At 44.1% G+C, this 25464-nt stretch overlaps 1 long non-coding RNA gene across 1 annotated transcript in view; it reads right to left on the reverse strand.

The window, feature by feature from the left end:
* Positions 1-351: 351 nt before the first annotated feature.
* The window catches only part of LOC117879223, a 60138-nt gene continuing 35025 nt past the window's right edge, over positions 352-25464 (reverse strand). Inside the window, exons 2-4 of the long non-coding RNA XR_004646201.1 lie at positions 8189-8363; positions 1662-1829; positions 352-1551 (exon numbers count right to left, since the gene is read on the reverse strand). This is a non-coding gene — a long non-coding RNA (uncharacterized LOC117879223). The remainder of the gene's footprint in view (positions 1552-1661; positions 1830-8188; positions 8364-25464) is intronic.

A 25464-nucleotide genomic window follows, 5' to 3' on the forward strand; every position in this document is an offset into this window, starting at 1 on the left:
ACAATTTTAAGACACACTCTTTTAGCTAAAATTGTCTTTGGTGTAGCTCCATTGAACTAAACATGGTTAAGCTTAAAAGAAAAGGAATTACCCATTGTCTAATAAAGTTGAAAGATGACAGTTCCTGTGGCTTTTTAAATTAAAATTAAAAAATACATTGAGTTTTATATTGTTCTGTAATATTTGTATTCACTTTTATATACACATACATACATGTGAGATTTGAATGTAAAGCAGATCAAATCTTATTAAAATAATTGGCCCTGATGTTTCTTAAATGATAAATCAAATGAAAATTTTAATTAAGATGATGTAGATATGAATAACTTTGGAACACTTTGGACCTGGTTTTTAAAATACATGTACACAACTACATTCTAATTGGCATGCAGAGTTGTACAGGAACATTGTGTAAATGGACAGGTAGGCGATTAATCAGTCATATGCACATGCATGCATTTTGTACATTAGTTTATAAAAATGAGTTACTTTATTGCAACTTATATTTTCTATAGAAAGAGAAATCATTAATATAATTAAAAATACATACACAACAGATTTATTTATTAGGGAAAATAATTTCCCATCACTTTCCACACCACAGATATTTAATGATACCTGAGTTCTCATGGGTGTGTGAGAGAATGCTGGACCCATGCAAAATTTCCACTGAGACTAGAAATCTATGGAACAAACATTTGGAAGACTGCTGTCGTTGGTGTCTTGATGAGCTTGTCTTCATAAAGCACAATAGGGTTGTTGTTGTTATTATGGTGAGATTTTGTTTTGTGGGTATTGCCCAATGTGGAGAGGAAAACATTTGTGCTATAAAAGTACAGCAAGCAAAATGTTTCAAAACCCTAGATGACACAAAACACATCTGGTTTCAGGTTTTGTAACAAACTCAGAAATGAGTTCTGATTACTTAAAGGTTTGCAGACGTGGGGCCAGTTTCTAATAAAGCAGGGCCAATTGATGGTATTGTGTTGAAAACCATGCAAAATTTTTGTTTCACTGGCTTTGAGAAACTCAGTGATTTTGACTCAGTTTCACTTTGATATTCTGGTTTCATTTAATGCAAAACAGAAAGCAAAATTCAGGGTTAGAGAACCCACATGGACTGAAACCATAGAAATTTATCCATAAACTGACTACATCTTCATCTTCACATGTGCATAATTTTTTAAACTTCATTATTATACAATTAATATCTGAGGCACAAGCCACAACATTTAGATCAGGATTTCAAACTATTAAAAGTTATTTGTCATACCATAGCACCTAGGAGTCCAGGTCATGAACCAGCACCCCATTGTGCCAGGCACTGTACAAATACAGAACCAAAAGACTGTCTTCACCCCAAGTTGCTTACAGTCTAAGTCGGGGGTTCAGATCTGGGGGTTTGATTCAGACCATTTTCCAGACAAGGATCACGCTGCAAAAGTCAGTTTTTGATTCTGACCACCCTCTTGGGCCTGATTCATTACTGTGTTACTCCAGTTTTGCACTGATGTCATTTCAATGACTTCAATATGTGCTGTTTCTTTAAATCTGTCACAGGAAGCCAGGTAAGAGGGAGATAGGAAAGATTCTAGTTATAAACTATTTAGGGAATCAGAGAGAGAGGCAAAGAGGGTAGCTTTAGGGCTAGTACTGATTACCTTACTGTGGAATTTCTTGTTCAGTCTTAGAAGAAAACACCTTCCTGTCATACAACAGGGGCAGAGGTAAGTTGCAGCTGGAATATCTTTACTCTCAGTTCCCATCTGGCAGTAGGAAGGTGATCTCAAGGGAGAGGAGGTTGCTCCTGTTGTGCAACAGCAGGGGGTCTAAAGAAAAGAAAAGGCAGTGGGCAGGAGAGGAGGGGGTCACTTGGAAACAGGGTACATCATCAGGAAGTAAATTTCCAACGATATATGGAGTTAGGTAAATGTAATGAGAAGAGCAGTTCTCATGATATTAAAGCCCCCATCAGAACCAGAACCCCAAAATAGGCCATAGTGTTTCACTTCTGGTTGAAAATAGACCTGGCTGAATAATGGGGAAAAATCATGCAGTGAAAATGTGCTCAAATTGCAATGAATATTATTCACAATGAGTTATACAATCAGCTCTAGATAGAGCACAAAATTGGGATATGCAAACCTTTTATGAGAAACAGCAAAATCGCATGTGTGAGGAGGCATGGGGAAAATGGATCCAAATACAAGATTTTGGGTTTATCCCTTATCTAATTTTATTTATATATGTGAGTACTCTGGAAGAAACTATATGGGTCATGTACATTATGGGATGTTTCACACACATGCCAGATGTCAGTTACCACTGAAAGGAGAGGGAAATCTGTTTGCTTAAGGAAAAGCAACAGTCATTTGAAATTTATGATCTGACAAAATAATAGTTAATTAATAAAACCATATTTCATGGTTTTACGCTCCTTCACATCTTCAAACCACTTTACTGACATTAATTAAAATGCTTCTTCTCATGATTTCAAAACAATTCTAGAGGGGAAATGAACCAAAGAGAGGTTGAGATATATAAAACACACAATCCCCACTGCTAGTTTGCCCAGCTGAAAAATTGCATTTTTAAATCATGAAAATCAAAACTAAACTATGCTGTTGTTTCTGATGTTTGGGCACAACATTAAAAAGTACTTGATTTTAATGAAGGTCAGATTCCTTCATAATAGGAAAACATCTGTCCCACATGCAGAAGTTTGATTGAACTAAGCAGGCACTTCCCCACCCTCTAAATTGCACTGACAAAAACAAAAATGGCAAAGGAAGAAAAATATTGAGCCCAGATCTTTGGCCCTGTCTAAGCTACAAAAATAACCAGAGCAGGAGGCCCGGTTACAATATGTTTGCCCTCACTGCAACATGGTTAAATGTGTAGTGCAGAGGGGACCATTCTGCATGCCTAGGTGTTAGGCGTTATCCAGTCTTCACTATAAATACACTACCCTATAACATTTTAAGTGTAAAAGGGTCCTTTGATAAATGTTTTAGACTGAACAAACCAGAGGCCAAACTTTACTCTCATTATTAACCAGAGTAATCTCACTGAGTTGTGCCAATAGGGTCACTAGCACTTGAAGTAAGTGGGTCTACTCGTATAAGGGAATCAGGAATAGAAAGTCTTGAAGTCTGTTTTCACTTGACAAGCTGTAATTTGTATTACGTTGAAATTATGTTCAGTGATGTCCCCAATCGGGATACAAACATACAAGACACAGCCCTGGCCTTACACAGCTTACAGTCTAAGAAGACATGTGACTTAGGAAGGGTATGTATGCAATATGCAGACGCATATTTGTAAACTTTTTTAAATAATTGTAAATTAAGCACATCTTCTTCTAGAGCCATTATTAATCGGATGATTTTTTGTAGGTATCATCGCAGAGGTGGATCTGGAGGAGGAAAGGGAAATGGCCTAATGGATCACTTCAGACAGGGAATTCCATCTGCAGGGGGAAGTGTGGAAGAAGAGTTGAGGCAGGTGGATGAAGCTGGAGGAGGAGAGGAGGCAGGGCGAACATGGAAAGAGATAGAGAACCTTAAACAATGCTTTCAAAGAGGTCTAAGATGGAGTCAAAATAACAGGCAAGGAAGCTGATCTTAGCGACTGCATTCTGTATGGACCATTTTATATGGGGTGCTGTAGGTGTTAGGAAGGCTAGGGATGTATATGTTACAGTAATAAAGACAGGTTACAATGAGAACCTGGATGATAGTTTTGTCTTTGTGACAAATGTAGAGGTGCTCTGTCATAACTATCCATCTGTATCTCAAAATGGGATTTATGTGCTTATGTGTTAGTCTATCAGAGGAGATCAGACAGTTTTAATACCTTCATCCACAGGTAGATACAGTCACAAGACCAGACTATGCCTACACTTAAAACATAGCAGTGGCACAGCTGCAGTACTTCCATGTAGACGCTCACTACAGCCAGGGGTGGGATTCTCCTGTCTCTGTCATTAATCCACCTCCCCGAGAGGTGGTAGCTAGGTCAAGGGAAGAATTCTTTCTTCAACCTAGCACCGTCTACACTGTCTACTACATAGTCGGCTTAACTATGCTGCTCAGAGGTTTGGATTTTTCACATACCTGGATGACATAGCTGGGTTGACCTAATTTTTCAGTGTAGACCAACCCCCACTGCTTACAAACCAATAAAACTAAATGGGTTTATCTACCCAAACAATGGATTTATCATCATGGGGCATTCTCCTAGATAGCCTGGCTATCTGAGTGAGAAAAACCAGTCCAAGGCAGACGAAAGACATCACATCTGAGCCCTGTAACAAAGACACCATTCAGCAATATGGTAATTGGGCCCAGATTCGCACTAGGGGATGGGTATGGGAGGGGTGGAGGCTCTAAAAAAAACCCTGAGAGAGGAGAGATGGTGTCAGGAAGTTAAACTGAAACCAGGCTGGGACCCAAGAATGTAAGTGGATTCTGTTCTTGTAACTAAAGGGAGGAGCTGATTAACTTAGCTTCATAGGCGTGCACAGAACATTTAATTAGGGTGTGCACCCAGGGGATGTTTTTTTAAAGGCGAACATCAAAAAGGTTGGGGTGTGGGAGGGGGTGCAGGGTGTTTGTGGGGGTGCAGTGCGCAGGAAGGGGCTCAGGGCAAGAGATTGGGGCGGAAAGGCTCGGGGGCCGAGCAGAGAGGGCCGGACTGGGCACTTGGGGCCAGGCCAGGCAGAGGCAGCCGGGGCGGATTGCAGCGGGGCCGGGCTGCTCCCAGAGCTGGATTCAAGGCCGAGGGAGCTGGGCCAGAGCCCCCAAACAGTGCCAGGGAGCTGAGGTCGCAGCCGGGCTCCGTGGGGTTCTGTGGGCCAGGCTCGCCCCCTGCTCCGGGCCTGCTGGCTTCCGGGCCCCACTTAAGGTGGGCTGGGCTCGGGGGCGGCCTGACACCCCCCCCCAGGCGGTGCCCAGGCCCGCAACCAGTGCTGGGAGCCGCAGACGGGTTTGGGGCCCCGCGTGCTGGAAGGGGGCTGTGGCAGTGCCCCCATGAGCCTCACGGGCCACATTAAGCGGCTGTGATGGTACTGCTGGGTGGGAAGCTGCCAGTGCACATGGGGCTGTTAAAGCAGCCGAACCAGGCCCTGGGGAAGGGGAACCCGGCTCAACAGGGTGCAGGCAGGGTGTGTGTGTGCAGGAGGGGTTCGGGCTCTGGCCCGGCGCCGCTTCACGCAGCGGTGTGCTCCCTGCCTGCCAGGGCCCCACACTGCTCACCACGTCCCCGTGCAGCCCTGAGGGAAATGGAGGGGGTTGGGGGATAGGGGGGGCGGCACAGGGCTCTGCACGCTGCCCTTGCCACGCCTCCAGGTACCTCCCCCGAAGCTCCCATTGGCCACAGTTCCCCGTTCCCGGCCAATGGGAGATGCGGGGGGCGGTGCCTGAAGCAACCCTCCCCCCGGCCCCAGGGCCATGGTGCCATGCCGGCTGCTTCTGAGAGGGCATTAGGGTGTGCCGGGGCACACCCGGCACACCCCGTGAGCACGCCTATGCTTAGCTTATAGTGAAATGTAGTGTTAGATGCAACTAAATAGATATCTAGCCAATTTGTTGTTTTAAATTCCTGATTTTCTAATATTTTGTGCTACCTGCTAAATAAAATACTTTGTTTTAAGAGGGCGGTTGGTCAGTATCTATTCACAGGCTCCCAAGAGGAGGAAATGCAGGTGCCCCAACCCGTTTGGGCCTGCAGAATGATAAGCCATGGATACCCAGCTATTGATGCTGTATCCAGGCCATGATCTACAAGTGGAAGAATCGTCTGATTCCACTCAGAGAACAGGTAATTGCAAAAGGCCTATCACCTGCGGAGGTACACTCAGCGAGACCAGAAAGGGGACAGAGGTGCAGCTAGCCCTGTAACTGTCTCAGGCTTTCAGAGTGGAAATTAAAAATATAGAGAAAGAGATCTGGACACAGCCAGTGCATGGAGACCAAAGCAAAGGAAGGCATAAAGATGACCTCCTGGTATGGGCCCAGGTGATAGGCGGTAGAGGTGTTATCAACAGTGGCAGAATGGGGGAAGTGGAAAGGGCTTCACTAGAAAGCTGAGGAGATCATTTTTGACTGTTAAATTTAGGCTGATTATGAGACAGGCTGAGATGTGGGAGGGATGGAGGGAAACCTTTCAGGAGCTAAAGGTAGATGTGTGCTGAGACATTGCTGTAGAGAAGTTGTTGAAACTTTGAGCCAATGAGATCACCCAGAAAGATGTTAAAAAGAGAAAAGAAGAGGGGGCCAAAGATGACCCCAGTGGGATCCTCTAAGAAGGAGGAGGAGGGGCCAGAGGAAGAGAGGGAGGTGATGGCCCAGGAGAAGATGCAGGCACAAAAGGTAAGAAAGGACAAGATTTTAAGACGTGTGAGCTCAGTAGGGACATTTAGTAGAGACCCTAAAATTTAGTGGGGAAAAAAAGCTTATTTGAAACCTTAATGGGAGTATCTGTGCATGTTTTCCTTCTATATCTTCCAAGTGCCATAAATACTGGATAACTGCATGGCCCAGAGCACATCTTTCCATTTAATCTCTGACATGTTGTCATACAGTTGCTAGGTCTGTTTGACTATTGTTTATCTTCTTTCCACTTGAACTACTGCATCCATTTCAGATTCCTAGGTGTGTATCTGAAGAACTACTGCTACACACTGGCTACACTTTTCATCATTGAATCCTTGTTTTAAAAAAAAGGCATGTACATCTTGTGCACAACTATCATGGCTGGTTACCAAGATGTATGCTAATCACAGAGATGGATCTATGCTGGAATAATACATGTTAGCCAAACTGCATCCTCACACCCCCCATCAAACTTTGGGAGTCCTTTTAAAACAGGGTTAGGCTCTGAATCACCATTGGTTTTGCAAAATGAAAATCCACCCCCACTCCCTCCTGCAATGTTGGTCCTATTTAGTGATTGTCAAATCTCAAAAAGTGTGGAAATGTAGTTCAGTGTGGACAAATGTACAAAAATGTGGTTGATTATCCAACATTTGAGGCTATTACTGTGTATTATGACCTTCCCTTAGATCAGTGATTAGATTGAGATAGGAGGGGAGCTGTCCCCACACCAATTAAGGTGGTGGGGGAGCTATTGGGAACTGCTGATTCTCAAACCAAGGAGAGATGGGGGTGCTCCCCTCTGCCTTTAGCAGAAGAGCAGAAGCTGGGATCCCTTGTTAACCCTTGCTGTAACACCTGCCCTGACTTTCTACCTCTTTCTTCTCTGGTTCTCCTTGTTCCCTGATTAATTTCCCATTCCTGCTTTCCTGCTTCTCAGTCACATTTTGGGCTCCTGCAGCTGTTTTGTGTTCCTGGGAATTCCATGCATGGAGGGGCTGATTGGATCTACAGAGTAAAGCCATAGAGGCTAGCTGAGCTCTCACTCTGTAAGTAGGAAGGGTGGTCTTGTGGTTAAAGGACAGGAATCAGGAGAGCTGGGGTTCCCTTCTGTCACTGCCACTGTGCATATCCTGGGCGTTCAGGCAGATTGCTTAATGTCCCTGGCAAATTCTGTCAAACGGAGATAACAGCAATATTTCCCTTCCACTCAGGAGAATCATGAGGCTAAACTATGCTTGCTCCTGTGCAGGTGCACTAGCAGTGGAGAGAGCCCAGGGAGCCCTTTGCCCCCCACCCCCCATACACACACACAAAGGCCAGGCATAATCTGTCTTCTAGTACTGGGGAGGGGATCAATTAGCATTGCTGTGCTCCAGAAGAAGCTTTTCTGGGACGGCATGAGCTGAACCATATCCCTGGACACCAGGAGCCTTCATTTGATTGGAAGGAAAACTTTAACAAATCTAGATTATGCTTCTTAGGACAGAGAGCTCTCAGTAAAGGGCAATGTAGAGCCACACGATCCCTGTGGGAGCGTGGGGAAGGCTTATGCTTCTGGAATCTCACCATGCTCCCCACTGGCACAAGACACATGCCTTTCAAAAGCAAAATGCCACCAGGCACTACTGACACTCGAGTGTGCATCTCCCCAGCGCAACTCAGTGTCTGGAGAGGAACCATGAGCCCTTAGTGTTTGTAAAGTGGGCTAAGATACCTGGTGGGAGTCACTATAAATGCAAAATATTATGAAGGTACATTTTACTTAATCATGTGACATTTGGTGGAATGACATGCCTGGAATTCTCACTCACTCTGTTCCAGTTGTTTTGTAAAATGTGCAGGATGCTCCATCCACCTCTATTCATATAACCTTTCAGAAGAGTGCCAGCAGAATGGTATTTCAGCTAATCCTCACCGCTTTTCCTTACCTCCTCATAGGCATTCTTCAGTATATACTTCCTTAGGTGCCTCATACATGCTGCTCACCTGTTTGAAGAGTAAAAATTTCTTTAAACAAAAAAGACCTAAATGTCTAACAGCACCCTAGTGCACTGTGAGACAAAAATGTTAGAACCATCATCGTGCTCCTCCCAATCATATTTTATTTCTTTCACCTGCTCATGTGGCGCACACGTGGCAATACACTTTTTCCAGTTCGATTCTGCAAGTAGAGCACTCTTTTGATGAAATAAAACATTTCATCTAACCAAGTCAACGGTAACCGGTTATACAAGTGGGATCCAGCTGAATGTATTTAGGCATATTGTTTGCATGCTGCCCGTCCTGCATTTATCATTTGGTAACAACTAACTCAATATTGTTCATGAAGCACTTGAAGAGGCCAGGGAGGCCGGCTGGCCTCGTGTGCATTCTTTAATTACAAGCAAAACAACATTTTGATATACGCACTTCAAAAATTATAAATTTCAACTGGAGGCCACTGTTAGTGGAGAGTAATTAGCATCCTTGCCTATTGCAGATGTTCAGTGATGCCATTTCACAGACCCAGTGAAAAGTGAAATCAAAAGGGTAAAACATCATGGCCCCATTCAGCCTTTAAACACGTGCTTAAATCCATCCTTAGTCAGCAAAACCCTTAAGCACATGTTTAACTTTAAACATGTGTTTAGGTCCCATTGAAGTCAATGGGAGTTTTGCATACGCCAAAACTTAAACACAAGCTTAAGTGCTTTGCTGAATAGGGATGAACTTCTGAATCAAGGCTCTAGTCAGAGCAGGTATTATTATTCTAGTAGGTGATTTGGATCATTTTAGTGGTAAGGTTACTAAAAGCAGGCTGCAGTTGTGTAATTGCTCTAGAACTGCCGGAGACCAAAGGCAATGGGTTGTATGGGAAATTTGACAATTATAGTTCAGTACATTCCTTACTCTGCAAGATTTTTCTTCTGGTAGCTTCTGAGACATTCTTAGTTTGTCAGGGACTTCTGGGGCCTGATCTGTCACCGTCCAACGAAACTCCTAGGGTACCTTTGTCATACACACTCCCTTTAACCTTCTGCTCCTGTTTCAAATATTCATGATATTGAGAGGCTGTTTGTTCCCTTTCTAATGGTTGTATATTCACATGAAGAATTTTTCACCCTGAGGGGCAATTGCTTTAGACAAATTTAACATATCTGAACAAGTGTTAACTGGAAAAACTGCTCATAGCTCTCTTTGTGCATTTAGGGCAGAGAAGTAAGGACACACTTTATACTATGACATGAATAGAGAACTCACACAATTTCTTTTCAGAAAAAATTACTTTTAAAATCAGGGCTTGAAACATTTTCTTTCTATTCAGTGGCCCAGGACCAATTCTTAGAAGTGTTTACTGGCCCAGAAAGTATTTATACTGGTTTGCTAAATGTTTTTAGCCCCAGCAGGTCACTAGAAAGTGGTCCTTAAAATCATGTAATCCAGATAACCATATTGCTTTTCTTCCCCCTGAGCCCCATTTAATTTCTAACATGAATGACTAGTAGAATTAAAGATGAATATTTTATAGCATTTGAAAGCTGGGATTAAGGTTTTATACCATGATAAAGCATGGGTTTGTAGCTCTAGCAGGCAATTCTTGAGATATAGACTGCTAAAGTTGGGTTGCAGTTAAGGAAAGCAGGATGGCAATTGAAATTAAGGTCCTGTTGGCTGGTGGAAGATGCACCAGATGGGGAAGTCCAAATGATGCCCATATGCTTGAGTCAGATTGCACATACCTTTTCTCAGGGCAGGAAGATAAAAAGGCTCCAAGTAACACAAAACTCTGCATAAAGAATACCTTTCTGCCATCTGGGATTAGAAAAGGACAGTTCCTTTCCCTACTCCTGTCTTTCCTGACCCTAGGTCTCCTCCTACTAGCTGTCTATTTATAGCAAGTATTGCTTGTGACCTGCAGTCATATGACTCTTGTTGTTCGCTCCCTGGACTCAGTCTGGAGTCTTGATATAAAAAAAACATCTCTCATTAATAGACTTTTCCTTTTGCATATTTTTTTCCCCAAGAGGAGAGGTATTTTCCAAGAATATTCATCTGTATTTTTTTTCCCAGTGGTATACAAAATACTGATCTTTCTCTGAAAGCAAAAATATCCTTGGATCTTCCAACAAAGATTAAAAAGAGGGTTCTGACAGTATTTTCCACTGACATATAATTGGAGAAAGATCTTCATGGATCTATTTTGTTTAAATACGAAATGACAGTTCCCAGAAGTTCCTACTCAAAAAAAGGCTTCAACATTTTTTTTTTTCCAAATCTCACATAGCTGTAATAAAGCAAACATTCAGGCTAACAGATGACGACATGACACCTGTGAAAATATAGGACCATGACTGCCACGATGTCATCTTAAATCTACTCCAGTTAAAATGAAATTAAGGAAATTACACTGTTTTTCTTCCAATTATTCACACTGCAAATTACCCACAAGGCACCCCTGAAAGAACTGGTATTGAGTAAATAAATGCGCAGCTCAGATGCTTGATGGGGTGGATAGAGTTCACACCTAAATTGTGAACTATTGTTATACAACAATATGTTGTTAATACTAAAGCTACTGAAGACAACGGAAAGATTCTTGTTAACTTCTTTGTCTTTGGTTCAGGTCCCAAATACGCAGTTGTTAGTGCCATGTTCTGCATATGTCGTATTCAATCTGTTTTATAGGCTTCTTCAACTGACTTTGCAAGTGGCTATCAGCTCTTCTGCTGAGACAATGCCATAAAGCCTAGCTGGCAGAGTCCTTATGACTCCAAGGGATGTCTGGATCCTCATTCTGCCATTGAAAAAATCTTTCAAAACCACTCTCATGCTTACCTAATTTAAGTGCTTTCTTACTCGCTAGAAAGCTCACTTTGAAATTTGGGAACTCCACTAACCTTTTTTTTATTTTTAAAGAAGCATGTGGGTTTTTATTGTTGTTTTCTTCAGTTTCCTTGAGGTCTACCTTTTTGAATTGGAACTTTCTGGTAGCCCCCGCTTTGTATGCACTTCTGGTTTGCATGTGTCCATTTTGCTCACAACATGGCTGAGCATGACAATTTAGCAGGAATAAATTGGGCTCTAACCTTTGACGGTGTAGTCCTCATGCCTTTTTGAGCTATCTGTGCCCTTGTTGCTCTGGCATGACTTCTGTTTTACAGCTTCTCCTGGGGTTTGGTGGCTTCTGCTGTGCCTGATACATTTGTAGTGAGTAATTTCTTTGTGTCCACCTCTCAGGAGACTGGAGCTTAATTAAATCCTTTCTCACTCTCATGCCCTCCAGAGACCACACGACTAGGGGAGCAGAGCAGGTGAAAATCCATTCTAAACTGCAACGCTGAAGGGTAATATTAACAGTAGGTTCAAATTGAATACTAGAATCCATGATTCAAGGCAGGCTGATATACATGTAGATGCTTTCTCCATGAATGGCTAAGGCAGCCCTAATTAAGATTTTCTGCTAAATAAATATGCATAGCAAAAAAAAAAAAAAAAAGAGGGGGGGGAATAATTAGAATCCTCTTTTCTTGAGATAAGTGGACTGACTTTACACTCTGTACAAAGCTTCATGCTTCATTCCCTTAGGAGACATTCACAGGCTGGTTTACAGGTCTTCTGCTCTTTTCTCAGTAAATATAGCATCAGACTCAAGACCCCTTTTCATCATGATGCCACAAAGTTGGGAAAAAAGATTAGCAAATTCTAGGAGCGTATATATATAGACAAGGAGATTAAATCATAGGGAGGGATATTACTTGGGATAAGATCTGTGGGTGGAAGATATCTATCTCCATGGCAGCACAAAGTTTACAAATATACCAACTGTAACACAATCGACTCTTTTACTGCTTCTGCAAGTGTACTGGATGTTGAGAACAACTAGTAGGTTGTCAGACTTGTAGTTTTTAAAGTGTTAAAAAGGCCAGAGGCAGTGTGAGAAAGCTCTTTTTCATGACATTTCTAACAAGCTGAACAAAATCCAGGCCTTGTGTAATGAGCACATATTTTATACAAATAAGCTCTAACGAGCTTACCCATCTCTAATTAAACTAGAAAGGAAGAATTTGTCCTAATTGGACTGCATAGCTGAAGAATTAATTGTGAGACTGTTTAGAATTGCAATCTTATGGCCTAATTCACAGAAAATACCTTTGTGATTGGGCATACTATATGCAAGTTCACACAAGTCTTTTTTTCCTCAACATGCAAACCCATATGCAATTTTGATGCTTGATTTTTTTTTTTTAAAGAAAGTCCATTTACACAAACACATATGGGCTTTGGCAGAGATTAAGGCCAGCGTACAGTTTAGTACAATATTCTAATTTAGCCATGAGAAAATACTCCTCTGATACCATAATTAAGGACTTACTCTGTTTCCACAGAGAAAATTGCATGCTAACTTATTGACAAATATGAAAAGAGTCACTATTGTGTTCAGTTGTCTGGGTCTGCAAAAAAAAAAAAAAAAAGAACAGCATGGAAATTCATTTTCCTTCCCAGCAATGCCAGACACTAAGTAGGATGCTGCCAAGGGTTTAGAAGTTTGCAGTGGAACATCTGGCACATTTAGACGGCATTCATTAAAAGAGGGTTTCCAAGCAGTGACATGCCAGAGGATGGACATTATTAGATATCTTCTCCTTGTTTGTCTTCCAAGTCCCATCTGCTTAGTTTACTGAGAAAAGCAAGTTTCAACGACTGTCCGTGCTGCACAGCCAGTAGAGTGAAGTGGAATCTATTCTGCCTCAAGCATCATCAACAAAATTGTCAGCTAAGTTCCGATTCCAGAATCTTTATTGATGATGGTTTATGTGCAAGACAGAAAGAGCATAAAGTGGCTGTCAGATACAAGCTTGGGCATGTGGCATTTAGGGAAATTTCATTCTGACTTGTAAAACAAGTATATTTTGTGGACCCAGTCCTGAAATCTTTAATTAAACCTTACACTGGATGGCCAAACTCCTATTAAAATCAATTAATTCTATAATGACATAGAGTGGGGTTTTTAAAAGAGCTTAAAGGATTTAGGTGACTGACTGCCATTCAACTGTAATGGATGGGGTGTCTAACTCCCCTAGACTCCTTTGAAAATCCCATCTGTAATGATCAGTAAAGGGAATCTGTGAAAATGACACTTTGATATTTCATAGTTATTCTCCGGTGCTGACACTCATCTTGGGCCAATGGGAGTTTGGTCTCAGGAACGATCAAATAAAAACGGAGTCAGGACTTCAGGATTTGGCCTTATATGGGTGCCAGTGCTGGAAAATAAACTATGCAACATCAAGGCTTCATTTTTGTATGTTCTCTTTTCTGACCATTGTGCTCCATAGGACAGCACTATCATTTTGCAGACCCTACAATCATATGCATTCTATTAATGCTCAGCTTTTGATTCCATTTGATCTTTCAGTGCCTAGAAAATTTAGGAAGTTTGTTAGGCCATGTTTCTTCTTCCTGTATTAGGTTTTCACTTGGAAGGATTTCAGTGTCTTTCCTTTTCAGAATGTAACTTTTACTGTTCGTACGAGATCGGTTTCCATTCATTTTTTAAGTTACTGAGGGAGAAGAGGGAGTGTGACGTTGTGCAGTCTATATGGTTTTATAAAAACGTGATAATAAGTGAATATAATGTAACTGGGATAGTTTTAGAAAAATATGGTAAAAAGTGAATATAACGTAACTGGGATGTGCTTCATGCAAAAGGTCTCTTGTAAGGTATCATTACAAAGCTTATAATCTACTGAGTGTGATCATCCAATTTGTATAAATGTACCACTCTTGTATCTAAAACTAGAAATATAAAATATAACTCTGAGGGCCTATTGTAATTATGTAAAGTGTGGGCCACTAATGATGGTTTGGAATCTTGATGACTACCATTGTCTGCAGATGGCTGTGTTTACCTGTGAGTCTTCCTGTATATGTGTGTGCTGGCAAGTGAGTAATGAAGTCTTGCAGTGACATGTGATCATGTCACCTGAACTGGAATCCATCTTTAACCTGGTGCTTTTCCACCAGTGAGGGGGGGTGGAAACCCAGAGGGACAAAGGGTTCCCGCTTTATGCAAAAGATATATAAAGGGGTGAAAGAGAACAAAGGGGAGAGAGGAGCCATCATGAAGAATCCCCTAGCTATCACCTGAGCTGCAACAAGAGCTGTACCAGGGGAAAGAATTGTGCCCAGGCCTGGAAGGTGTCCAGACTGAGAAAAAACTTACTGAAGCATCTCTGAGGGTGAGATTATCTGTATTCAGGTTGATTAGGCATAGATATGTGCATTTTATTTTACTTGGTGACTTACTTTGTTCTGTCTCTTACTACTTGGAACCACTTAAATCCTATTTTCTGTATTTAATAAAATCACTTTTTATTTAGTAATTTACTCAGAGTATGTATTAATACCTGGGGAAGCAAACAGCTGTGCATATCTCTCTATCAGTGTTATAGAGGGCGAACAATTTATGAGTTTACTCTGCAGAAGATTTATACAGGGTAAAACGGATTTATCTGGGTTTAAACCCCATTGGGAGTAGGGCATCTGAGTGCTAGAGACAAGCACACTTCTGGGAGCTGTTTTCAAGTAAACTTGTAGCTTTGGGGCAAGTGATTCAGACCCTAGGTCTTTGTTGGAGCAGACGGGAGTGACTGGCCCAGCAAGACAGGGTGCTGGAGTCCTGAGCTGGCAGGGAAAACAGGAGCAGAGGTAGTCTTTGCACATCAGGTGGCAGCTCCCAAGGGGGTTTCTGTGATCCAACCTGTCACAGGAAGGATAACATTTTCCAATTTCTCTATAGAAACACAGGGTTGAAAAGGATACCAAAGAAAATATTCTGAACATCTCAACCACTATTTCAAATCTCGAGGGGCCAAATTCAGCCCTTTAGGCACAACTCTACAGAGGCTCATGGAATTTTCCCTCCTGTTCCAGGACTAAATTTGCTCCTTTATTTGAAGGTTTGTCTAAAACAAAAATCAGTTCATTTGTCAAAAATAATCATACACAACAATTATTCTAAACCATCCCAAACTGGGAATAATGAATGGGGACTATACAGTGAACATATCATATTTACTGTGGACCAAGTTCTGCCACTCTTAGAGGCTGAGAGCACTCAGCGCTGACATCCAGTCTCTCCCCCCACCATCCCGACCACATTCAAGAAGCATGTTCGTGATGAAATCTGCTATGGAGGTCTGATAGCATTTTATCCTTAGGTAAAGCCAAAGGTTGAAGTCCTTGGCTAGACTCGGGATTTCACAGCGCTGCCGCCACCAGCAGCAGCACTGTATGTACTCCACCTCTCCGAGGGGAGTAGCTTGCAGCGCTGCAGGCACTGATTACACTGGTGCTTTACAGCGCTGTACTCGCTGCGGTCAAGGGGGTGTTTTTTCACACCCCTGAGCACAGCAAGTTGCAGCGCTGTACAGCGCCAGTGTAGCCAAGGCCTACTGTATTTATTCAGCCCTGCCTCAACTAAACATCCACTGGCTTCAGTGTGTTACTGTTGACTTCAGGTCTCATTAACTTCAATGGCAGTCTTGACTGAGTAAGGACTACAGGATTTGGCCCCAATTGTGTGTGTTTGTTAATACCCATAAGGCCTCATGTCAAGCTTTTACAGAGCTTCAGAAAAAGACTGAATGCCTGCCATTGCGAAGGGTGAAGTAGGGCAAAGGATTAAACAGACATTTCCATTGTAAAAGGAAGAGACTTTCACCAGCATAAAAGAAACTTGGTTGTAGTATTATCAGAACTAAATGTGGATGGTGCAGCCATTCGCCAGGTTAAGATAATTACTGAGTCATTAACACATGCAGAAGGTGTGTGATGACAATAACAGAGTAAGTTCAAGTGTTAAGTGGCAGTTAATGGCTTTTTATCCACAGCTTAATGGTTCAAATCCAGCATGTGCCTTAAAAGAAAAGTACAATTCTCTGCTCAGTATTCTGTGGTCATGCTGCCAAAACCACGATGCATAATTTAGCACAGTTGGTCAGTTTGCTGCGGAGAGAGGAGTAGAAGTGAGCCAGCTTGGAGAGTGAATTGACTGTCAGTGTTAGAGAGGATGGCTGGTCTCTGGAGACAAGAGTCTAGTCTTGGCCTGGCAAAATCTCCTTTCCTTACACAATTAGTCCTGGCACTAGAGGACAGGACTTTTTACTGATCAGCTATCTGGAGTTCAGTACAGTATCTGTTACTAGACTGTTTGTTTTTTTCATGTGAGATTCCCCATGCAGGATATTCTTATCAAGTCAAATCTGCTACAGTGAGGTACTGGATAAAGTGATGTATGTCAGACATAGCCCTTTTCCTTAATACAGCATAGTCAGGAGAAAGAATTGTGATATTTATTATTTTTAATTGTCTCTTTCATATTGTTATGTAATATTATTCATTAACTTCATTTCCAATTCAATATGTATGATTTCTTGATACTCTATCACATCGGTCTCTCATCTGGGAACGTGGAACCTAATTCTGATGTCATTCACATCAGTGACAGGTTTCAGAGGAGTAGCAGTGTTAGTCTTTTGCATTCACATCAGTGTAAATCAGAGATGGTAGAAGCCTGCCTTGAATGGGGAGAGGGCTGAGGTTTGGAGCAGGGTGTGTGTGTGGAGGAGCCCAGGGTGCAGAGGGAGCTCAGGCAGCACCTGGGGTTCTGGCAGTGGTGGGGTGTGGGAGGGCGGTGGGGCGGGCACTCACTTTGGCCTGAGAGATGCACAGCAGGTGAGGAAGTGGCATGGTCAGGGTGACTGCCATGGCATGGTGTCCCATCTTCTCCACCTGCCCAGCTCCCTGCTCCCCAACCTGGCTGTTGCTTTTACACAACTTCAGCAGCTCCTGTCCTGGAGGAGAAACAGCCCTCCATCTCATCCCCAAAATAACACAGCTTTGCCCAGCCACCCCTTGCCTGCCTCGAGGTACCCCCTCTCCCTGATACTGAGAGGGTTGCGCCAGAGGAGGAGTTGGGCACCTTCCCAGAGAGAGGAAATATTGCTGGGGCAGAAACATAGATCAGTCCCCACAATATTTCCATTGCAAGAATGTTAGCCCACACTTCCCTCCTCAATTCTGCTGCCCTGGTGTAAATACCAAGTACCAATGCTTTATTTCAGTGAAGCTACTCTGGATTTATATTGCTGTAACTGAAACCAGAATTATTAATGATCATTTATATAGTTGTGTAATACAAACAAAGTCCTCAGTTCAAACCACTTTATGACACAAATACCAGTTCTGAATTCTTTGCTGGGGACAAGTTAAAACAATTTACAAATTTTTAAACAGAGGGGTATAATCTATCAAAATCCAGTTACAAAAGCAGCACAAGAGAAAAAAAAATAGACTAAAGAGCCACTGATAAGCAGGGGCGGCGAGTTGTATGGGCCTGTTCTGCCCGGGCTCCAGGAATATTCAGGGTCCAGGGGCCCAGCTCCACCAATGTTTGGGGCCAGGTCTCTCCCCCGGACCCACCTGCCAGCCCTGCATGCCTCCCCTGGAGCGTCTCCCGGCCCCGCCTGCCACCCCCAGGTGATTTAAAAGGGCTGCTCCCAGAAGTGGTCGACACATCTCTGTGGCCCCTGGAAGAGGAGAGTGTCTCCCCACGCTGCCCTCATCCTGAGCCGCGGCCAGAGGGATGTGCGGGTCGCTTTTGGGAGGTAAACGCCGGCCTCCTGACCCCCTCCTGCACCTCAACTCCCTGCCCCATCCCAGAGCCCACACCATGCACCCAAACTCCCTCCCAGAGCCTGAACCCCCTCCCACACTCAAACAACCTCTCAGAGCCTGAACCCCCTCCTGTACCCCAACTCCCTGCCCCATCCCAGAGCCCACACCCCGCACTCAAACTCCCTTTCAGAGCCTGAACCTCCTCCCGCAACCAAACACCCTCCCAAAGCGTTAGGCAGGTGTGGGGTGGGACTTGGATCCATTCTGGGCACCACCAAAAATTATCCAAACCTTCTGCTAGTACTGATAAGATATACAAAAAAAATCTCAAGGTCAGGTATGGTAAAGTCCTATCTCTTCATGAAACCTGTTTTTCTTTTTTAGTGGACAAACGATGATAAATGTGTGGTGTGAAAGCTGCTGCCTTTCTCAGGCTTCTGGGATATAGGCAGCATGAGCTGAAATCTAAAATCACTGAGATTGCCTGAAGGGAGAACAGGCCCAGACTATATTACCTCTCCTACCTTGTCTCTATCTATTTGGAATGGCATATCAGCAGTGATTTATGTTTAATATGACAGATACTGAGGAAGAGACAGATTTTTTGTTAAAAGGAATCTCTTATGGAACAACATGTTCCATGTATATCTCTAATGTAGGACAGCTTGGGAGGTACAGTGTAGGTAATCAAGATGCAGCTGCAGGTAACATTGTAATCAGGGTAGACATGTTGATCATTGGCCAATCTATGCAGAGCCTGAGGTGGTATTTTCTGTGCATATCAATGTGGTCTTGCCTCAGTCTGCCAGTGATAACTTGTATTTTGAACCAATTTCACTTTCAGAACAATGTATTGCTTCTGGGACTGCACCTTTCCAAGGAGAATAGTCAATAATCTTTGTGACTCTGGGAACAGATAAGGGATACTTTTTTCACATTGTTCACCATTCTTTCATGTATCCTTATAGTGTAGGATTTTCAGAGGCGCTAGGACAACTTATACCAGCTGAGGACCTGGTATACAAGCCTTTTCAAAAAATCAACTCTCCTTAATATGGAATTGTGATTCCTCACCAAATAAATCTGGAAATTTGAAATGGCTTCAAGACATGGTATCTAGCTCTAGGCCAATTGCACCTGAAAATGTGAGTCTGTGAAGACATGAAACCCATGGCCCGTGGGTGCCCAGAAATACATAGATTAATCTGTCTTCTAATGTAACTTATAATGCTGTTTTCCTTCCTTTGCACCCCCCAGTTTCTTATTTACCCATGTGAGTCTGTACTGTACTTCAACATCAACATATCCTGCAGTTGGAGGCATAGAGACAAAGTCTCCAATTGTTCAACTTAATGGCACCAGCCCATTGCTCAAGTGACAGTTGCCAACTTGATTCCTTCACTTTTATGAGCCTTTCAAGACTGGTCTTGCAACAACATGACAACACGGTAGCCTCTCTTCTGTGGAATCTAATTTGAAATTCTTCATTTTGCTTATTAGTGATTGATGTCCTGATCAAGGAAGGCCTTTCTAAAATAAAGATATTCGATTAGTATTTTCAGATGTGCATACTGGGAAAAGATTCAAACAGATGAAGGAAATCAGACCCACAGGAAAATCAGGCTTCAGTCAGATGGCTGAGAAGAAGAAAGAAAACTTCAGCAGAGCTTAAATGAGCCCTTCCTGGTTGAGATAAGGCTTCAATCTTATGCCAAAATATAGGGCTAAGCTTTGATAATATCTTTCATAAGTTTAACTATAAAACATTGAAAAACAAACTTTCAGAATGTAAAAATAACTTATTCAGGTCAGTGGAAAACTGGATTAGTGCAAGTGCTACTCATTTTTTTCTTATACTGCCAGAACGGAAAGTAAAAGAAATTACTATAATACTTCAGTTACAGCTGTAACATACTGCTGCTTGAAGCAATAGAATATCCAGCTGAAGTATCTTCTCCTTCACACCTGGGTTGCCCTCTAAACTGCATTCCCTTTGTGTAATATGTAAGACATTACATCATATATATAATATTTTTAATCTTGTCATTAAAGGTCTAGTTGTCCCCTTCCTCTGATTTTTGTGGTGTTAATTGGTTGCACAGTATAAAACGGTCTCCTATGAAGGTGAAGGGAGTGTTAGATCCCTGGGCATATTTTCCATTCCGCGTCCAATGTGGCTCTGGGGAACAATCAATTGTCCATGGTTAACATGGGACAATGTGTGCCACACAGGTGCTTTAGCAGCAACTCTTATAATCATTCATTGTTTCAGTGTTGCCACAGCACCTAGAGGCCCCAGCACAACTGTGCTTGGTGCTGTACCAACATATAACAGTAAGATGGTCTCTGGCCCAAGCATAGGTGCTGACTTCTGCTCACGCCAGTGGGTGCTAGACCCCCACTCTGCTCCCGGCCCCTCCCACTGGTGTCCCAACCCCATTTCAATCCCTTCCCCAAAGTCCCCACCCCAACTCCACTTCCTGCCTGTCCCTATTCCAACTCCTTCCCCAAATCCCCGCCTCGCTTCTTCCCTGCCTCCTCCCCTGAGCATGTCGTGTTCCCGCTCCTCCCACCTCCCTCCCGGAGTGTGCTAATGCTGCCAAACAGCTGTTTGGGGGCGGTACGGGCTGGGAGGTAGGCGGAGGAGCAGCGGGGATGTGGCGCGCTCAGGAGAGGAGGCAGAGGCGGAGTGGAGGTGAGGTGGGGCGGGGAGGGGAGCTTGTTTGCCGGTGGGTGCAGAGCACCCACTAATTTTTCCCCGTGGGTGCTCCATCCCCAGAGCAACCACTGAGTTGGCACCTAAGGGCCCAAGAGCTTACCATCAAGGATTAAGACAAGAGGCAATAGGTGGAGACAACAAACAGGTAACAATGCAATTATTCTGGTTAGCATGATTAGCAGCACAGCACACCAGATGCCTAACCACAGGGTTCAATTACAGGGACTATGGGTTTTTAATTTTCTTCCTTAAGTTGCCTCTACCAATATGGGTACATCGGTGGAACACAAGCTCCCATTCTTGAATGAATGGAGAAAAGGGAATGAAATTATATGGAGTCCCAAAACACTTCTCTCTAACAAGCTTGTCAAAGGGTGGAGCCTTCTTCAGTTCACTCTGCAGTTTGCCAAAAAACTAAAATCCCCAGCATGCTTTGCAAAAAGGAATTTAAGTCTCTGACTCCCTAATAATGAATGCTATATAAAAAGGGCCCGTGTCTCCAGACCAGATTTTGGCATATATATTCAGCGGTGATAGTTGCAATACAGATATGTACCACTGACTTCAATGGGAGGTTTACTTGAATAATGACTGAATAAGAGAGTAAGGATCTCAGGATTTGATTTTGGCCTGGTCTACACTATGACTTTAATTCGGATTTAGCAGCGTTAAATCAAATTAACCCTGCACCCGTCCACACAACGAAGCCATTTATTTCGAAATAAAGGGCTCTTAAAATCGATTTCTGTACTCCACCCCGACGAGCGGAGTAGCGTCAAAATCGATATTGTCATTTCAAATTAGGGTTAGTGTGGCCGCAATTTGATGGTATTGGCCTCCGGGAGCTATCCCACAGTGCACCATTGTGACCGCTCTGGACAGCAATCTGAACTCGGATGCACTGGCCAGGTAGACAGGAAAAGCCCCGCGAACATTTGAATTTTATTTCCAGTTTGCCCAGCGTGGAGAGCACAGGTGACCACAGATAGCTCATCAGCACAGGTAACCATGCAGGCCGATAATCGAAAAAGAGCACCAGCACGGACCGTACGGGAGGTACTGGATCTGATCGCTATATCGGGAGAGGATTCATCGTTCGAAAAGATGAAATGCCAAAACTTTTGAAAAAATCTCCAAGGGCATGATGGAGAGAGGCCACAATAGGGACTCAGATCAGTGCCGCTTGAAATTCAAGGAGCTCAGACAAGCCTATCAAAAAACAAAGGAGGCAAACGGCCGCTCCGGGTCAGAGCCGCGGACATGCTGCTTCTACGCCGAGCTGCATGCAGTTCTAGGGGGGGTCGCCACCAATACCCCACCCCTGGCCGTGGATTCCGAGGCGGGGGTAATCTCATCAGCCACACCTGAGGACTCTGCGGACGGGGAAGAGGAGGAGGAGGACGACAAGCTTGTGGAGAGCACACGGCACTCCGTTCTCCCCAACAGCCAGGATCTTTTTCTCAGCCTGACTGAAGTACCCTCCCAAGCCTCTCGAGCCAGTATCCAAGACCATGATCCAATGGAAGGGACCTCAGGTGAGCTTACCTTTTAAAATATAAAACTTGTTTTAAAAGCAAGCCTTTTTTAATGATTACTTTGCCCTAAGGACTTGGGATGCATTCGCGGCCAGGACAGCTACTGGAAAAGTCTGTTAACGTGTCTGGGGATGGAGCGGAAATCCTCCAGGGACATCTCCATGAAGCTCTCCTGGAGGTACTCCAAAAGCCTTGCCACAAGGTTTCTGGGCAATGCAGCCTTATTCCGTCCTCCATGGTAGGACACTTGACCATGCCATGATGGTAGCAAGTAATCTGGTATCATTGCATGACAAAGCCTGGCAGCGTATGGTCCCGGTGTTTGCTGGCATTCAAGCAACATCCGTTCTTTGTCTCGCTGTGTAATCCTCAGGAGAGTGATATTGCTCATGGTAACCTGGTTGAAATACGGGACTTTAATTAAGGGGACAGAGGTGGCCATTCCTACTGGGCTGTTTGCCTGTGGCTGAAAAGAAATCCTTCCTTGCAGTTAGCCAAGTGCAGCGGGGCGGGGGAGGGTGCGGAATTGGCCCTGAGCTTTTCGCGTTTGGCTAGTAGGGATCTTCCCTGATACCAGCCACCTGGTGGGGCGAGGGGGTACAGCGATCATCCCAGATAATTCATGGCGGGAGGTGGGGGTGCGGGCGGGGGCTTAGTTTGGTTTCTGCAGGGATCTTCCCTGATACCAGCCATGTGGTGGGGGGAGGGATAAAGCGATCATCCAGAGAATGCGCCCTCCTTTCCCACATACCGCCGCACTCAATGAGCTTTGCTTGGTATGTGGAAAAGGAGGGCGCAGAAGCTGAAAGATAATGGCTTACCATGGCCGCGTGTAAGCTGAATTCTGTTGCCCGGACCTGCATCTGTGCTCTCTAACACCAAAGCCACAGGCACTCAATATTAAGATGGAAAATGCGACCTTGTACTGAAATCACATGTGCTATGTAATGTGAATAGTGTTGTTCACCATGAAAGAGTATAAGCATTGTTCTGTAAAATGTATCATTTTAAAAACTTCTCTCCTTTTTTTCATCCCTCTCTCCAGCAGCTGCAAATTTTTCAAGCCTCCCTCCTCCATCCCGAAGGCTATCTCAGATAAGGCGGCGGAGAAAGAGGACGTGAGACGAGATGTTCTCGGAAATAATGGAATGCACCCGCACTGAAAGAGCTCATTTGAATGAGTGGAAGGACATGATCTCTAAATACAGGAAAGATGCTAATGAACGTGAGGTCATGAGGGACGCTCGAAATGAGAGGTGGCAGGCTGCAACGCTGGGGCTGCTGCGTGATCAAACGGACATACTCCGGCGTCTGGTGGAGCTTCAGGAATGGCAGCAGGATAACAGACTGCCGCAGCAGCCGCTGTATAACCTCCTTCCCCCCTCACCATGTTCCATATCCTCCTCACCCATAAGTGTAAGAACACGAGGGGAGAGGGGGAGGCTCCATGCATGCTCCCACTCCACCCCAGTGGACAGCCCAACGAAAAGGCTGTCATTATATTGAATTTTTTCAGTGGCCTTTTACTTCCCTCCTATCCTCCTCCCAAACCTCACCCAGGTTACCTTGTCAGTTCTCTCCCTCTGTTTATAATCAATAATTAATAAAGAATACATGATTTTTAAATGATAGTGACTTTATTTCCTTTAAAAGCAAGCTGTGATTTAAGGGGGGAGGGTGGTTTGCTTACAGGGAATGAGTCAATCAAGGGGGTGGGTTTTCAACAAACAGAACTTTCACACTGTAGCCTGGCCAGTCATGAAACTGGTTTTCAAAGCTTCTCTGATGCGCAGTGCTTCCTGGTGTGATCTTCTAATCGCCCTGGTGTCTGGCTGTGCATAATCAGCAGCCAGGCAATTTGCCTCAGCCTCCCACCCCGCCATAAAGGTCTCCCCCTTACTCTCACAGAGATTATGGAGCACACAGCAAGCAGCAATAACAATGGGAATATTGGTTTGGCTGAGGTCTGACCAAGTCAGTAACGAGCGCCAGTGACCTTTTAAATGGCCAAATGCACATTCTACCACCATTCTGCACTTGCTCAGCCTGTAGTTGAACAGTTCCTGACTCCTGTTCAGGTTGCCTGTGTATGGCCTCATGAGCCATGGCATTAAGGGGTAGGCTGGGTCCCCAAGGATAACTATAGGCATTTCAACATCCCCAACGGTTATTTTCTGGTCCAGGAAGTAAGTCCCTTGCTGCAGCCGTTTAAACAGATTAGTGTTCCTGAAGACGCGAGCGTCATGAACCCTTCCCGGCCAGCCCATGTTGATGTTGGTGAAACGTCCCTTGTGATCCACAAGTGCTTGCAGCACCATTGAAAAGTACCCCTTGCGATTTATGTACTGGGTATCCTGGTGCTCCGGTGCCAAGATAGGGATATGGGTTCCATCTATCGCCCCACCACAGTTAGGGAATCCCATTGCAGCAAAGCCATCCACTATGACCTGCACATTTCCCAGAGTCACTAACTTTCGTAGCAGCACCTCAGTGATTGCTTTGGCTACTTGCATCACAGCAGCTCCCACAGTAGATTTGCCCACTCCAAATTGATTCCCGACTGACCGGTAGCTGTCTGGCGTTGCAAGCTTCCACAGGGCTATCGCCACTCACTTCTCAACTGTGAGGGCTGCTCTCATCTTGGTATTCTGGCGCTTCAGGGCAGGGGAAAGCAATTCCCAAGGTCCACTTTTAGTCTTTCCCATAAAGTCTTTATCTGTCTTGCTGTCTCATAAGAGAGACAGAGACCCCAGAGGAAGGCGGTACCTCTGTTTCTCCCCAACCCATGGTTCCTAGTGACCCTCTTGTGTCCATCACTGAATGTAAACAAGAGGGAGAGCCTGATCCTACTGCTAACTAGAAGAGAGAGAAAGTGAGAGTCCCATTGGCTACCACCTCCTTCTCCTTATTGTTACTTCTGTCTCCCGTGGCTGCATTTCATTGCAGCTGAGATAAGTACAGAGCTGGCAGAGAAAGTTATGAGTGGGATAGGATGAGAAGCAATGACAGGGTCCTATAGTTCAGGCAGAAAAGCATCCTAAGAACCAAATGATAGGCAGTGCAAGTAGAGCAGCAAAGTAACCCCACATCTAAATAACGCCAAACCTTTTGGCCATAGCGGAGTTAGACCTGAATACAAATTTTGTTCTTGAACCCATTTCAGTCTTTCTCTCCT

The sequence above is a fragment of the Trachemys scripta genome, chromosome 6, assembly GCF_013100865.1.
Source record: "Trachemys scripta elegans isolate TJP31775 chromosome 6, CAS_Tse_1.0, whole genome shotgun sequence".
Lineage (NCBI taxonomy): Eukaryota > Metazoa > Chordata > Testudines > Emydidae > Trachemys > Trachemys scripta.